Source organism: Pleurodeles waltl, chromosome 9 (assembly GCF_031143425.1).
Source record: "Pleurodeles waltl isolate 20211129_DDA chromosome 9, aPleWal1.hap1.20221129, whole genome shotgun sequence".
NCBI lineage: Eukaryota > Metazoa > Chordata > Amphibia > Caudata > Salamandridae > Pleurodeles > Pleurodeles waltl.
The window spans coordinates 746,673,310-746,685,418 of NC_090448.1; positions in this window are offsets into that span (position 1 = coordinate 746,673,310).

The following is a 12,109-nucleotide window of genomic DNA, read 5'->3' on the forward strand; positions in this document are numbered from 1 at the left end:
TAAGATTTTTTTTAAATACAAAAGACTTTGCAAGCACAGTGCAAGCACTGCACAGGTGAAACCTAAAAAAGATTGCTCATGCCATTCTGTGAGAAATGAATGGTCTTTAATGTGCCTGCTGCTCAGGGAAAAGCCACACGCAGGGTTCTGGAAGAAAGCGAAGCAAAAGGGCGAGAAGGATTGTGGGTCAATATTAAGTGAAACACAATGGAGAGAAGCACATAAGGGCAAGCACAACACTGAGGAGTAGGAGGAAGAAGGGCATGAAGAGAGAATTCTGAGGGCTGAAGAGATTGAAAGAGCAGTACCTGGGGGAGATAACTGGAACACATGCACTCTTGTAGAGTGCATAACAAAAAAGAATAAAGTAGTGGTTCAAAAACGAGTAGTGGAAGTACACAATTAATGTGTTCATGCTCCAGGGGAGAGACAAACAAGAGGAAGTTTATGCCCACAGGTTATCAAATAAGAAGCAAGCAAATGAGTGACAAAGCCAACCAATGGTAAGCTTGGTGTGGCATTGTGTGGTGTTGAGTGGCACTGAATGGCAGGGCATTGTGTCGAGTGGACTGACATTGTGTGGCGTGGAGTAGAGTGACATTGTGTGGTGTGAAGTGGCTTTGAGTGGAGTGGAGTGGCTTTGTGTGGTATGAAAAGGTGCCAGAGTTGCAATGAAATTCCTCTGTAGTCATGTGCTATATAAATGCAGTTATATTACATTAGTGTATACAACAATCATTTATTCATTGCAGTCAGCCAAGGTCAATCAACAATCCATGTAGCCCATGTTATATTTACAGTGCTTTTAAGCCTCTTTTCAAAGTATGTGCAGTTGATTTTGAATGCACATCATTTTTATGTCTCTTACAGTAACCTCTCCGTCATGAGAAAGTCAGTGTAAAAGCGCTGGCAAAGTCAGCAGGTGTGGCATCAGCTGACAGCTTTTGGCAGTGTCATTATTTTTTACTGATGTTGGTAAACCTGTGCAAGGAGTCTACTTTCTGTGTGCAAGTGCACATTATGCAAGAACAGAATAAAGTTTTTTTGCCAAGATGTAAGCAAATTGCTAAACTGGGCAGGGTTTGCTCAATGCTTTGATGAGCAAAACAAAAATGTGAAGTTCACACAGGCAGGCCAAGGGATGTAGAGAGCTGGCTGACCGAGAATGAAACGTATTAAAGATTGTATTAAAACAAATTGCCACAGCAGAGCAGAGCATTTTTTTCTAATGAGAACCCATTAGTATCTGTGATCCCTTCAACAAAGTACTTTAAAATTACATGGAAATTCCATGAACTCATTCTTGAGTGCATTTTCGATTTCCACAACGCTGCTACCTAAAGATCAGATTACTGTTGCTACCAACGTCTTGAGGTAATGAGTATCAAAACATTGCGATTTATCATGCCAGGTGGAGTATTTGTACATGTACTGGATTGTGAGAGGCAAAAACCTGATTGGCCAGACATAAAACTAGGACTAAAGCCTTTCGTGTGACTTTTATGTCTGGCCTGTCATACTTTTTGCATAGCCATGCATTTATGTATGCATGTATGTATATGCTCCCTGCCATGCACAGATTTCTCATCAATAATTTTACTGCATATGTTACAGTGCTATCAATGATGTCATAAAAGATGTCATGAGTTATGTAATATCTGTGGTAATTAGCAGTGCATGGCGAGGGCGCAAGTTATAGTTATCTTAGGGCACAAGTTGTAGTTACTTGAAAATATTCTAACTATAACAGCTGATTTTCAGTGGTTTTGTGCGTGTAAAATCTGAACCTAACCATAACGTCACTGTAACCTTCAGTCTTTCTTAGTGAATTTCCTAGGGTTTTAAAAAAATTCTAATTCTTAACTGTAATGTCCCTGTAACATTTGTGTTTTTTCAGTACATTTTTAGGTTTTTTTTAACGTTAAATAAAATGCCCATTACAATGCAGTTGGGGATGGAGCTGAACCCATGGCCTGGCCTGACATTGTGCTGCCCCCACCCAAGCTTGCTGCTCCTGCCTCCCCCTCCTTCTTGCCATCCATGGTCCAAGTCCATGCCCTTCTCCCTCATTACAGCCTTGTGTGGCTGTTGATCTGCCACGTCCCTTCCCACCTGCGCTTAACAGTTAGCTTGCTGCCCCATTCACCTCCTCCCTGCCCTCTGTTGTACAAGTCTGTGCACCAGCCCCCTCCCTCCTGTCCTGCGTGGTCTGATTTGCTGCCACTGCCCTCTATCTCGCTTGATGTCCCTGCCCAGTCCTCCTGCCCTCTGTTGCCCAATTCTATGCCCCATCATTGCCCTCTTGTTTAGCCTCTGTACTTAGTTTGCTGTCCCTACCCTCCTTTCCCATGTCCTCCCATGTCTGTGTGCTTGCCCCTGCTCCCTCCTTTTTGCTCACCATGTTCCATGGCCAGCCACACCCCTCCTATCTACTATGTGTGTTCAGTTGAGCTTCTATTGCCCCTCCCACCTGCCTAGCATGGTCAGATGACTGCTGCCTGCCCCTAGCACCTTCACTCTGCTGTCCAAGTTCCATGCTCCTATCCCCTCCCTCCTGTCCATTTTGCTGCGACTCCCTTCTGCCCTCCATGCTCTGTTGTGCTGCAACTGCTACTCCTTCCCCGTGTTCAGCCCCAACCCATCCCTTCAGTTCCCCATGGTCAATTGTGCATGCCCCTGCCCCCTCCCCCTTGCCTACCATGGCTGTTGTGGTGCCACTAACCCTCCTGCCTGCCATGCATGGCTTTGTGTGCTGCCACATCCCCTTCCACCTGCCCTGTGTGCTGCCTCTGACCCCCTCACATCTTCCCTCCATTGTCTGTGCATATGCCATTATAGTCTCACTGTTGCCCTCCATGATGTGTCAGCTTGCTGCTCCACCCCTGCCCCTTTGGCCCTTGCACTCCCTGTTCCATGTGCAGGGCCCTATCCCCTCCCTCCTGCCTTGTCTGGACCGTTGTTGTGCCCTTGCCCCCTGCCTACTGCCCTTCATGGTCCGTTATGCTGCAACTATCCGGTATGGTCATCTTGCTGTCCTCGCCTCTTTCCCCTCTGCTGTCTGTTGTCCATGTGCATATGCCTGTCCCTTCCCTATTGCTTCCTATAGTCCGTTGTGCTGCACTGCCGTCCCACTTGCCCTGTGAGGTGTATTGTGCTGCTGCAACCCGCGACACCTGCCCTGTAAGATCATTTTGATGCCCCTGCCCATCTTCCTTCTGCCCTCTGTTATCTGAGACCATGTCCCTACTCCATTCCTCCTGTCCTCAGTGACCCAATGTACTATACTTGCCACATTTTGAACTTGGTAAGAGGGAGATTTGGAAAAAAAACTGGGGAATTGATTTTCCCCACTGACTTACATTGAAAAAGAGGAGATTTTAGCAGGAGACAGATAAATTAAAGCCCTTTTGGGCTTAAAAACATCGGGAGTCTGCTGCCTCAATCAGGTCTGTTGGCGTGCTGCCACTGCCTCTTCTTTCTGCCCTCAATGGTCTGTTATATTGTCAGAGACTCTCTTGCCTGTCCTAAATGGTTGGTTTATTGCCCCTGCCCCCTTTCTCCTGCCCACCCTGGTCCGTTGTACTGTCACTGCCCCTCCCACCTGCCCAGCGTGGTCTACTTGTTCCCTCTGCATTCTCCCCCCTGCCCTTAATTTTATGGCAAGACTGGAGGCTCATAATATGCTGTTCTAATCTTGCTTTATTCAATAGCAGCAGGTCAAGGTAAAAGAACAAACTACAAATACCATGAGGCCAGGGAACATAGGCCAATGGCAATAGATAAACAGAATACAAAGACCCAATCAGAGACCAGGCATAAGGTCTTATACCTAACTTGACTGCAAGCAGCCCTCTTTCCTTGCTGCTTGCAGTCAAGATAAGTATATCTCCTTACGTGTTACAATAACTTTACTGCAATATACATTGCTTATTGTGTTGTTTTCTTGGTTGTTCTTACCTTGTAACTACTTCTGTTGCACTTTTACCACGCTTGCTTACAGCGCATGTGCGCAAATTTGGCCCCAGTTTTTCCCTTTTGGTATGCTCGCGCCCATTTTATGAGTGTGGTGTAGTATATATTTTTTCTGCTACTGTTGCGATGGCTTCTCATTTCCTGCTTCAGTTCTCACACCAATACCGCCTGTGTTCCTCGTCTGGCCTACCTGTCGTCCGGGCTTGGAGACACGCCGGCTTTCCATCTCTCCTCCTCCCTTGTTGAGCGTTTTCCTCCTCGCTTGTCAAATTAGTCCTTGCGGGCGCGGCCTTGGCTTTTTCATCCGCCTTTTCACACGCCCACCTCAGGCTGGATTTCCTTATTAGTGAGGTGCCTCAGAAGCATAAAAAAGTTACCTCTTGTTTCCCTGTGCTCTTTTGTTGTTCCAAACCTGTTTAGCTTCAAAACTCACCATATATTTTATTATTATTATTTATTTTTATGAACTTTTTCCAAATTTAAACATTTTCACAATGGAGCCTAATAATCCTCTTTTTTGTTGAGGAAATTGAAGATAATGAAGAGGATTTTAAGAATAATTAATTTATACAATCATCTGTTGCCCAAGCTGTTTCAGCTTCCATGAATAAAGTCACTAAACAATTTGAGAATACTGTTCTGAATTGGATGTCTCAGTCCTAAACGGCCCTACCTGCGAGGGAAAGCAGAAAGCGCACGGCTATGGAATCCTTTACATCAAAGAATAAACCTTTTAAAAAGACTGCACTTGGGATTTGTGAGCATGTCTCACAGGTGACTGAGGATGACGTTCCTCCAAGGCCTCCTTCCAAGGAGGGGAATTCTCCATCTACCTCTGGTACAAAGTCAAACACCAAAAATTTACAGAACAGTCATGAAAAGATTGTTATTACTAGAATCCATGATACAGATGATGATATGGCAGACGCTGACTCTGATAACGACTCCGATATTGGGGATGATTCAGGTTTTTGTCTGGACCTAAATCAAAAATTTCTACGTTTTCCCTCTCCTCACATGACTCTTTTACCTCCAAGGTTATTCTGGATTCTGAGGGTAATCCAAAGCTTGATCCCCAATTAATCCATCATCCGAATTCTACCAAATTAATCCCTTCAGACCATTTGAGTGAATATATACCACAGCTAAGCTACGCGTTCCTCTGGATAAACAGACCAGAACAAGGCTCAGATCAGAATGTCCCAGACCCTCCTTACCTTTTCATATTACTTCCACCCCTTCCATAGATTCCAACATGCTGACTTTCTTTTCCAAGTTTGGCAAGGACGTTCGGAAAGGAGTGGACAAAGCTTGGTCCACATAGCAAGACAAACTGCTCAACACAGTTTGTCCTTTGTCACATATTTTTGACATCCCTGACACCGGCAGATTAGACAAAGCGGATATTGACACTGACGAACTCTCAATGTGGGTCCAGAGAGCCTTTTGTTTACTGGGAAATGCAAATTCAGCCATTACTCACGAACGTCGCACAGGGTTTTTACTAAAGTTGGATCCTAAATTGGCTAACCTGGCTTTTTTAGATCCTGGCCTTAAGGTGAATGGACTTTTATTTAGTGATTCCTTCATTAAGGAGTTAAGCAAGTAAGTTACAGCCTTCTCCACACTCAACAAAGCCCAGCAATCCCTCAAAAAATATTTTTTTCCAACTGGGTTTTCGCCAGGACCGGTAGAGGTAGGAGCCGCTTTACCAGCAGATATCCCAGAAACCAGGGATACAAAGGTTCCTTTTGAACATCATTCCAAGACTTCAGTCCTCAATTCTATCCGCAGTGTTCAAGGGGTTTCCGAGGTCGTCACCAGATATACTCCAGATTCTTGCAATATTCAGGTGAGTCTATCTTTTGGCACTCCTTCCATAGGGGGTCATTTACAGTTCTTCCTCAGCAAGTGGCATACGATTACATCAGACCCTTGGGTTTTGGCCACAGTCCAAGGTTATTTCATAGAATTGTACGAAATACCTTTTCAATGCGCTCCTCTCACGTTTTCAAAAGAAACATCTCTTCTCATTTCCCAAGAAATTAATTCCGTATTACAAAAAAAAACAATTCAGCTTTCCCATCCTCAACCCTTAGGCTTCTCAAGCACGCTTTTACTAGTAAAAAAGAATAAAATTCAGACCAGTCATAAACCTCAAAGCTTTCAACCAATTTGTCATTTACTGACATTTCAAGATGGAAACTATCATTCATCTGCAGGACTCTTTGCTTCAGTTCAACTGGATGGTCCGTTTTGACCTCCAGGATGCGTATCCTACTGTACCCATACAATGCAACTACAGATAATTCCTCCAATTTCAATGGCAGGGGAAACATATCAGGTTTCCTCCCTTACTTTTGGACTATCTTCCTCACCTTGGTGTTTCACCAAGCTTATGAAGCCAGAGGTATCCCTTCTCAGGGCCCAAGGTATAAGAATTATCATTTACCTGGGTGATACCCTTCTGGTGTACCAAAATTTTCGATCCCTTCATGCTCAAATGACTATCACCTTCTCTCTCTTAACGGATCTCGGTTTCCTTATAAACAAAGGCAAGTCTGTATTGGTACGTGCTTAACGGATGGAATTCCTCAGGTTTCTCATAAATTCTCTAGACGCTACATTACATCTTTCTTAGTCCAAAGTTCACACTATCAAACAAGAAATTCTTCATACTCAAACTCCCAAATATTTCCCTCAGATATGTTGCAAGGATTGTCAGTCGGCTTTCCTCATCAATTCAGGCCATTTTTCCGGGACCAATTGCATTATTGAGCCCCTCAGAGACTAAAGTTTCGGCATCTCTGCAAAGATCTTGCTTATTCAGACTCTGTTCCTCTAGACCAAGAGTCCAAAATAGAGCTTCAATGGTGGCTAGATCACTTAGATGCTTGGAATGGCAGAACCATCTTCGCTTCGGCCCCAGATCTTGTGTTAGAATCTGATGCAAGCGTGACAGGTTGGGGGCACCCGGTGTGGTCCAATATTGACTGGAGGCTGATGGTCTCCTCTGGAGTCCTCTCTACACATCAGTTGTTTAGAGATGATTGCCGGTTCCTTTGCCATCAAAAACTTTACAAAGAACAGAATCCAATGCTCCATTCTTCTCAGAATGGGCAATCTGTCAGCAGTTTCTTACATAAACCATTTAGGTGGAATCAAATCAAAGCCCCTAGCAGAGTTAGCAAAAAGCTTCTGGGAGTTCTGTCTTTATCACAAACTGTCAGTTCGCGCAGAATATTTACCAGGCTCTCTCAACTCCATTACAGATTGGCATGCTCATCATCTACACAACTTCAGCAACTGGAAATTTCAATCTTCAGACTTCAAACTTCTTCACCACAAATGGGGCCTCTTTCAAATAGGTACCTTTGCATCCCGCTTCAACCGCCAACTTCCCCAGTTTTTCAGTTGGCGTCCAGACCCTCTTGCCTCAGCAACGGATGCTTTCCTTCAAGAATGGTCTCAGCCTCTCAATTATGCCTTTCCCCCATTCATAATGATCAACAGGTCCTTGCTCAGATCCGATGCCAAAAAGCTTTGGTGGTCATTGTAGTTCCATTTTGGGAATCCCAAGTATGGTTTCCTCCTCTTCTGGAATTGTCAACGGATTTCCCTCTTCTCCTTCCATCTTTCCCAGACCGTCTTCTCAGTCCGGAGGGACACTGACACAACTTGATTCTTACAACCTCCTATGCCTAACGGCCAGAAGGATTTCGGGTGTTCCCTCTATTATCCAGGTATCTCGAAGGAAGCTTCTCCCTATATCAGCAAATCTTGGGTCCCAGGCACTACAAAGGCCTATAGATCCACCTGGTCTCTTTGGTCTTGCAGGTGTTTGGGAAAAGCTGACAATCCCTTTTCAACAGATATATCTCTCATAGTGAATTTTCTTGCGTCACAAGCAGGTACAGGTAAGACATATCATACAATAAACCTTTATCGTTCTGCTATTTCCATCAATCATAAATACATCAATGGGAAACTGATCGGAGAATCCCCACTCATCTGCCGACTGTTGAAGGGAGTAAAAGTCTCAAACCCCCCATCCCAAAATATAGCCAAGTGTGGTATGTCAATCTAGTTTTGCAATTGTTTATTTCATGGCCAACAAATCAACTGCTTTCTTTGAAAATGCTTTCAGCCAAGTTCACAATGCTTTTATGTTTAATCTCTATGAAACGTTTATCTGACATTAGTGCTTTAGATATTTCCTCATGTTTTTTCACTCCCGTAGGCATTCTATTTAACATCCATAGACGTACCAAAACAAATTTATCTTCAGTATTTTACCCCTACTTTCCCTCGCAACCAAATCTCTGTTGGTAATTGTCTTAAAGTTTATGAGGAAAGAACAACACAACTCAGAACGTCCTCTCAATCACAACTCCTCATCTCTTTCTGTAGACCCCATGCTCCAGTCTCCTCCCATAGGCTTGCCGGGTGGGTCAAATGGGTCATGTCCATAGCTAGTATTGACACTTCCATTTTTGGGACCCGTTCTACTCGCACTGCTATGGCTTCTAAAGTCTTTTGAGCAGATTCCTGTTTAGAGGACATTCTGAGATCTGCGGATTGGTCTAAGGATACTTCATTTAGAACCTTTCATTGTAAACCTGTGGTAACTGGTTCATCTGTTGTAATTGATATGATTTAAATAAGCATAATATGAGCCTCTGGTTTTGCCATAAAATGTAAATTTACCTAGTATTTTATGACGGAAAGTCTTAATTTTATTAACAACACTGAGGTGAGTATTACCCTTCCACAAACATTCTCATGCTATGTTTTTTCCTGCCCCACAGTTTCTACTACACCGGCTTCTTCATCTACATAGGAAGAAATTATCTTCCAATCAACCTGCAACATCGCCTACTTTCGAGATAACATCGTCCTGCTCCATGTCCTCTAGTTTCAAAGATGATCCCTCTCTTCTCCTTTGGATAGACCTTCTCAGGGACAGTTTTACTTGGATTTTAGCCTTGACTATTATATGTTTCATTTTTTCAATGTTTACTACTTAATCTTACTTCTCGCTCAAGAAAAGAGGGGTGCTTGCAGTCAAGTTGGGTATAAGACCTTATGCCTCGTCTCTGATTTGGTCTTTGTACTTTGATTTTTATCTATCCCCAATGGCCTATGTTCCCTGGCCTCATAGGATTTGTAGTTTGTTCTTTTACCTTGACTGCTACTATTGAATAAAGCAAATTAGAACAGCATGTTACTCGCCTCCGTGTCTTTAATAAAATTAAGACTTTCCGCCATAAAATACTAGGAAAATTGACATTATCTGAGTCAGTGCCCCTGACATCTGCCTTCCCACAGTATTCTGATTAACAACTAGACTGCTAACTTCTATATTTATTACAAAAGTGTGGCACGTCTGATGTCATCTTGATTTAATCAAAACTGTAATACCTAAAGTATTTCCTTTAGAAAGTATAAAAATGAAAGGGTCTTATTCCTATAGAAATTATGGTTAGTGCTCTAAAAAACTAAAATGAGGACACATTTTTTGAGTTTTCAAATAGCAAAAAAGCACTTTTAAATTATTTGCTATCTTGATGTTTTTTTTATCCAGTTGATCACTTGATTATATATTGCACTTAAAGGAGAGGATGTGGCATTATGGCCAGAGCTACAAACTTTGCATCTGGGGAACCAGGTTTGAGTTTTGGTGTCAGTTCAACATTCTGTGATTCTGAGCAGATCACTTAGTCCCTCATTATGATATTGGCAGAAAAAAACACCAACCGCTGCGGTGACGGCTGCCAAAAGACCATCGCTGCGGCTACCAGCTGTCCGGTGTATCATGACCACAGCCAGATTTCCGCCAAAAGAATGGCGGAAATCTGGCTGTGGCCATTCTGGTGGATGGCGGTAAGGTGAGAAAAAATAAGGCCTGGCGGTGTTCTGCTGGCGGGCGCTGCTGCTGGCAGCAGCTCCCCGCCCCGTCTCCTACCGGAGGACTCCCTAAACACAGGTAAGTGGATTCACTGTCACTGATAGTGCCTACCACCATGGTTTTCATGGCTGTAAGGAAGCCACGAAAACCATGGCAGTAGGCGGGGTCATTATCTCGCAGGCGGTACAGTGACGGCCGCTGGGCTGGAGATTGACATCTCCAGCCCGGCGGTGGTTACCGGCATTGCGATCAGTGTGGTACATTTGCGGTTTGGCTTCAGCCAAACCGCCAATCTCATAGTACGGTGGAAAGTACCGCCAGCCTGTTGGCACTACTTTGCACCATATTAACGCTGACCGCCAGGGTTATAATGAGGGCCTTAATCTCCCCATGCCTAAAGCCCAAAAGGAATGTGTCCTTGTGAAATGTAACTGTTGCTTATGTAAAGCACTCTAATACCTTCGGGTCAAGGCTGCGCTGTACAAAACTGGAGAAAAAAAAACAATTAAGTGTTTTGCACACTTCTGTCATTGGGCTACACCTGGCCTACATTTGGATGGTATTTCTGCTACATTTGGGCTCTTTTTTCTCTGGAGGTCATCTTGGGAGACTTTTTTTGTTATGACATTCCTTAATCTCCTCATTTATTGCAGTATCTTCAGTAGAAAATGCTTTAAGTTATCCACTTTGATTCCATGAAGATGGTGGTCAGATGTGCCACACTTTTGGCATAAATTTAGCATTTTATCTGCTCATTAGAACACTGTAGTAAACAGCTGATCACCAGGGAGATAACTGGCAGTTTCTGTTGGCATTGAAAGTGCATGTTTCAGTCTACATGTCAGAATGTTTTAATGAAATAGAAGAGGAAGCTTTTGGAGAACTCACTTAAAACATCTTCATTTTACTTTGTACAGCACTAACCATAATTTCTATGACAAAACAAACCCCCCAATGTTGTTTCTTTTTAAATTAAACGTTTTAAGTTTTACTGGTTTGAGCCAATCAAAATGGCTTCAGGTGTGCCCACATCTGTCATAAGTAAGACAGTTAGCACTCTAGTTGTTCTTTAGAACACTCTGGGAGGCTGTATTAGGACATAAGAGAATCAACTGAGGGGCTGCTCCTGTTGAAGTACACAGGCAAGATATTTGAGAACTCACTTAAAACCCAAACTAATTTCTCTTTCTACAGCACTAACCATAATTTCTATGACAAAATGAACCCCCTCATTTTTTTTCCTTTCTAAATTAAATGTTTTAAGTTTTACCAGTTTGGTTAAATCAAGAAGGCTTCAGGTGTGTCACTTTTGTCATATGTAAGACTGTAGGCACTCTAGTTGTTCTTTAGAATACTCTGGGAGGCTGCAGTAGAACAGAAGGGAATCAACTGACCAGCTGCTCTTGTTGCAAGAACATGTTCTACTAAGAATGTCAGACTTTATTCTCATATGGCTGAGAAAGATAGTGTGAATTTACAGAAAATATGCACCGATTTCAGCTTCTGGAGCACCTTTCATAACCTCTATGGTCAAATCATGATAAAACTCAAAATAAACACAAAAAGAGGGTGCAGTAGTGAGTGATTGGTGCTCCAATTTCAAAATTATTTTACCTTTACACCATTCAATTACTCAATACATCATGGTGCACAAAACTCAAGTGTCCACCCTCCAAATACACCAAAAACGATAAACCTAAATGGGATATCCAACAATATATTACAGAGTAATGGCACACATGAATTATCTGAAATCAAACAAAAAGTCTTTAGATCACAATCTATCTACCAATTTGAATATTTAATATAGCACATAAATGAAAAATAGAACAGTGTGAGTTCCTTAACCTTAGGTCCAGCTTAAGTAAAATTACTGAGCTAATATCCAACTTGAGTATTCAAATTCACAATATTATATTAATTCAATTGTCCATTCTCAAAACCAACATCTTCAAGTCTGTTTTTGCGTCGTCAAATTCACAATATTATACTTAGTCCGATTATCCCATTCGAATAACCAAAAATTCCAAATCCGTTTGTACGTTGTCAACACGTGTTTCATCCGGGGGAGTACCCCTGGGATTTCCTCAGGACAATCTTGTCGTTATTCCCTAAAACATCATTGTCAATTGTTATAGGACAAATACAATATAACTATATTTATAATTACATTATAAACGTTTGTGGCTTCCCAGTAACAAAGTGAGAACCATGCTTTTCTCATGCTTT